The following is a 6,017-nucleotide window of genomic DNA, read 5'->3' on the forward strand; positions in this document are numbered from 1 at the left end:
ATTTACAATGATGAAGTGACTAAAATATTAGTTGGTATACCACAATCGTGGCATACCAAGTATTGTAATCATCGGAAAAACCGACCACTTCAGATCGGGCTCAAACTTGGTATGAGCACGTTTTAGACATCCCACATTACGAAAATGGTGGTGGAAAATTTTTGATCCGGCCGGCCGGCCTGCCGGCCGGTGCGCCAAACTTTACCTTATAGCTCAAGAACGGTAAGAGATAGAGACTTCGGGTTTGAAGTTTTCTATAGAAATGTGGGTGTAAATTTTCATTTTTTCGCATTTTCAAAATCCAAGATGGCCGCCGTCCGCCATTTTGAAATACCGTTAACCACTTCCTTTGTAGCTAGAGGTCTGAAATTTTAGTATGTTGTAGGGCTTAGTGAGATGTTTTCATCAACAATTCACACTTGAAAATCGGTCAAGCGGTTTAGCAAATATGGCGGCCTAAAGCAAAAAGTGTTTTTTCGATATAACTCGAGAACGGCTTGACCGATTTTGATCATCTTGATATCAAATGAAAGGTATTGAGAAGCCCTACAACTGTTTAGAACATTTCAAGTTTTAAAAACATCCGCAAGAGGCGCTAAAAACAAAAACAAAAATTGCCTAACTTTAAGGAGCTATATCTCCGAATCCCCATCATAGATTTCCTTGAATTTTTGATATGTTGTAGCCTGACTCAATATCTATCACCAGTCCGAAAATGAAGAAAATCTATGTCGCCGTTTAGAAGATATGGCAATTTGAAAAATTCTTAAATTTGAAAAGTTCTAAGAGCCATATCTCTTGAACCGCTTGTCCGATTTTGCTCAATTTGGTATCAAATTAAAGGTTATGCAAAACTCTACAACTTTCTAGAACATCAAAAACCTCTAGGACCATTCCTTCAGAACGAAAAGTGAAAAAAACTGTTTTTGTTGAACAAAAATCTGCCATTTTGTGTTCTGGAGGTGACCTTGAAATGTATCGAAATATATGTCAGATTATAGCTTATTTCAATACCTTTCCAGAACTAGTCTCGAAATTTTTGTAGGTCTTGTGGAACTTGAGATATAACCATTTTTGTCTTTCGAATTGATGAATTTCATAAAAAAAATCAACTTTGCCTACTAATCCTACTTACAAATTAAATTACAACGCATAGACTGACCCATCCGCGATGTGGTATACCAACTCTAATAACTGGACGCGTTATGATTGACTTTTATAAAATATTATTTTCAATAAAAAAGAATATTTACAAGCAGCTTCCGTAGAGCCTTCGGTAATAACCACACTACTTTTGTAATAGAAAAATATTCTAAAGCCTGAATAAAAAAATAATTTTTAATCAAGGAAGGATTTAAAGAATGAAATCCCCTTTTTTCTCAACAAATTCACTAATTATTCTTAAAGAGTTATTTTATTTTAAATTTTATCAAAGTACCTTAAAAATCTTAAAAAGAAAAAAGTTGTTTTAACTGTAATACGGAATTAAAGAAAGAAATCCCATTTTTTCTCAACAGTTGGTATACCACAATCGTGGCATACCAAGTATTGTAATCATCGGAAAAACCGACCACCTCAGATCGGGCTCAAACTTGGTATGAGCACGTTTTAGACATCCCACATTACAAAAATGGTGGTGGAAAATTTTTGATAAGGCCGGCCGGCCTTCCGGTCGTCTAAACTTTGCCTTATAATTCGAGAACGTTAAGAGATAGAAACTTACGGTTTGAAGTTTTCTATAGAAATCTGGGTGTAAATTTTCATTTTTTCGCATTTTCAAAATCCAAGATGGCCACCATCCGCACATTTTGAAACACCGTCAACCACTTCCCTTATAGCTAGAGATCTGAAATTTTAGTATGTTGCAAAGCTCAGTGAGACGTTTTCATCGATAAATAATACTTGAAAATCGGTCAAGCCGTTTAGCAAATATGGCGGCCTAAAACAAAAAGTGTTTTTTCGATATATCTCGAGAACGGCTTGACCGATTTTGACCATCTTGGTATCAAATGAAAGGTATTGAGAAGCCCTACAACTGTTTAGAACATTTCAAGTTTCAAAAACATCCGCAAGAGGCGCTAAAAACGAAAACAAAAATTGGCTAACTTTAAGGGGCAATATCTCCGAATCCCGATCATAGATTTCTTTGAATTTTTGATATGTTTTAGCAGGACTAATAATCTTTCACCAGCCCGAAAATCTGAAGAAAATCTATGTCGCCGTTTAGAAGATTTGGTCATTTGAAAAATTCTTGAATTTGAAAAGTTCTAAGACCCACATCTCTTGAACGGTCTGTCCGATTTTGCTTAATTTGGTATCAAATTAAAGGTTTTGCAAAACTCTACAACTTTTTAAAACATCAGAAACCTCTAGAACCATTCCTTTAGGACAAAAAGTGCAAAAAACTGTTTTAGTAGAACAAAAATCCGCCATTTTGTGTTCTTGAGGTGACCTTGAAATGTTTCGAAATATAAGTCAGATTATAGCTTATTTCAGGACCTTTCCATAATTAGTCAAGAAATTTCTGTAGGTCTAATAAAACTTAGGATATAAGCATTTTAATCTGTCAAATTGCTAAATTTTACAAAAAATCGACTTTGTCTACTCTAATACTTCTCACAAATTAAATTACAACGCATAGACTGACCCATCCGCGTTGTGGTATACCAACTCAAATAACTGGACGCGTTATTATTGACTTATTCTTAAAGAGAACCTTCCCTTTTAATTTTTATCAAAATAGGTATCTGAAAAGTCTTTAGAAGAACGAAACCATTTTAATTTTAATAGAAAAATAAAGAAAAATTAGAAGAACAAAATGATTTTTTATTAAAGAAGGGATTAAAGAAAGAAATGCCTTTTGTTCTTAGAAAATTCACTATTTTTTTTCAATATCCAAAGTTTTTTAGAATCATTTTGTTCTTGTAAAAAAAATTGGGGTATTAAAAAAAATGAAAAAAGAACCCTTTAAGAACAATTACTGAATTTGTTAAGAAAAAGGTATTTCTTTCTTTAATTAAGAATCATTTTGTTCTTTTAAAGAATTTTCGGGAATCTTCAAGGAAAAAGAAAAGAACTCTTTAAGAATATTTAGTGAATTTATTTAGAAGAAAAGTTCTTTCTTTCTTTAATTCATTTTTTAATAAAGAATCATTTTGTTCTTTTAAAGAATTTTCGGGAATCTTCAAGGAAAAAGGAAAGAACTCTTTAAGAATATTTAGTGAATTTATTTAGAAGAAAAGTTCTTTCTTTCTTTAATTCATTTTTTAATAAAGAATCATTTTGTTCTTTTAAAGAATTTTCGGGAATCTTCAAGGAAAAAGAAAAGAACTCTTTAAGAATATTTAGTGAATTTGTTGAGAAGAAAAGTTCTTTCTTTCTTTAATTAATTTTTTAATAAAGAATCATTTTGTTCTTTTAAAGAATTTTCGGGAATCTTCAAGGAAAAAGGAAAGAACTCTTTAAGAATAATGAGTGAGTTTATTTAGAAGAAAAGTTCTTTCTTTCTTTAATTCATTTTTTAATAAAGAATCATTTTGTTCTTTTAAAGAATTTTTGGGAATCTTCAAGGAAAAAGGAAAGAACTCTTTAAGAATAATGAGTGAATTTATTTAGAAGAAAAGTTCTTTCTTTCTTTAATTCATTTTTTAATAAAGAATCATTTTGTTCTTTTAAAGAATTTTCGGGAATCTTCAAGGAAAAAGAAAAGAACTCTTTAAGAATATTTAGTGAATTTATTTAGAAGAAAAGTTCTTTCTTTCTTTAATTCATTTTTTAATAAAGAATCATTTTGTTCTTTTAAAGAATTTTTGGGAATCTTCAAGGAAAAAGGAAAGAACTCTTTAAGAATATTTAGTGAATTTATTTAGAAGAAAAGTTCTTTCTTTCTTTAATTCATCTTCTATATAATAAAGAAAGGTCTCTCTAAAATTTCGTTCCTGTTCATCTATGCATTTCTACACCGTTGGTCCGATCGCGATGAAATTTGGTACAGAGACTCCTGATACCAGGCGGTTTTTACCAACGACATTCATTTTCCCCCCAGAGCCCCCCTTCACATAGCCCCCATATAAAAATCACGCTTTTTTGACTACTTTTTGAATCTGGCGCCATAAATGTTGTGTGAAATTCACTTTTTCCCTTTGAAATATCTGTTGGAGGTTTTTGCGTGGCCCATCTATCTTCTATATAATAAAGAAAGGTCTCTCTAAAATTTCGTTCCTGTTCATCTATGCATTTCTACACCGTTGGTCCGATCGCGATGAAATTTGGTACAGAGACTCCTGATACCAGGCGGTTTTTACCAACGAATACATTTTCTATTGGACTTTTTTCATCTCAATTATTTTCTCTATATAAAATTTGCGCGAAGCGCAACAAATCCCCGCGAAGCGGGGCGAGGTAAATTGGAGCGAAGCGACAATTTACCTCGTTTTTTAATAAAGAATCATTTTGTTCTTTTAAAGAATTTTCGGGAATCTTCAAGGAAAAAGAAAAGAACTCTTTAAGAATATTTAGTGAATTTATTTAGAAGAAAAGTTCTTTCTTTCTTTAATTCATTTTTTAATAAAGAATCATTTTGTTCTTTTAAAGAATTTTTGGGAATCTTCAAGGAAAAAGGAAAGAACTCTTTAAGAATATTTAGTGAATTTATTTAGAAGAAAAGTTCTTTCTTTCTTTAATTCATTTTTTAATAAAGAATCATTTTGTTGTTTTAAAGAATTTTCGGGAATCTTCAAGGAAAAAGGAAAGAACTCTTTAAGAATAATGAGTGAGTTTATTTAGAAGAAAAGGCATTTCTCTCTTTAATTCCTTCTTTAATAAAGAATCATTTTGTTCTTTTAAAGAATTTTCGGGAATCTTCAAGGAAAAAGGAAAGAACTCTTTAAGAATAATGAGTGAGTTTATTTAGAAGAAAAGGCATTTCTCTCTTTAATTCCTTCTTTAATAAAGAATCATTTTCCTTGATTATAAATATTTTTATTCGGTGTGGTTATTACCGAAGGCTCTACGGGCTCAACAATATTTTTTTTTAATTAAGAGAAGTTATTAATAGGCAGTTTGATTTTCTGCGGAAGCTGCTTGTAAATATTCTTTTTTATTGAAAATAATATTTTATAAAATATTTTAGTCACTTCATCATTGTAAATAAAAAGTGACCACAACTTCGGCGCAAAACCCTACAATTTGCTCCAACATCCTCTATTTGTCCAGAACTTGATATTCCTGGGATGAGATCACCAATCCGGAAATCACTCCATCATTACCAATGAGGAGTGACCACAAATCCGGCGAAAAACCCATCAATTTGCCCCAGCCTCTCCTAATTGTCCAGGAGTTGATATTCCTGGGATGAGATCCCCAATCCGGAGGTCACTCCATCATTACCAATGAGGAGTAACCACAATTCCGGCGAAAAACAAAAAATTTTGCCCCAGCCCCCCCTAATTGTCCACGAAAAGGGTAGTTTAACATCAAAAGATTTATTTAAAATGATTGGGAAAATAAAAAAAAAAATATTTAGTCGAAAAAAAAAATAAATCATTGACATTGGTAAGATTTGATACCGCGACCCCCGCCGACCATAATATACGAAAACGGCTACTCTACACGTCTGCCAAACATGCGTTGCAATCGAATAAGCAAAACTTCTATTTGAGCTGCCTACCACCACGCTCACGGGGTGGAGAAACACACACACACATACAAGATGCACACGAATCTATCGGCGCGCACAGGAAAGAAAGAGAGACCTAGTGCTTGCGTTGAAGGACGGTCGACCCGAGCTTTGCCGAACACTCCGGCACATAATTTTTTTCTCAAAATCCGTGCAAGAAGAACCTCCAAAGTATTTTCTCTGCATATTTTGCAATATTTTCGCACTTTTTGCTAATTATTTTACATAATTTGGGGTGCCAGTGCTTTCTAAATGGTAATAGTGAGTGAATACCATCATTTGCGTGTGATAATTGCTAAGTTGGAGCCAGAAAAAAGGCAAAACATGTAAGTTTCTCATA

Source organism: Lutzomyia longipalpis, chromosome 4 (assembly GCF_024334085.1).
Source record: "Lutzomyia longipalpis isolate SR_M1_2022 chromosome 4, ASM2433408v1".
NCBI lineage: Eukaryota > Metazoa > Arthropoda > Insecta > Diptera > Psychodidae > Lutzomyia > Lutzomyia longipalpis.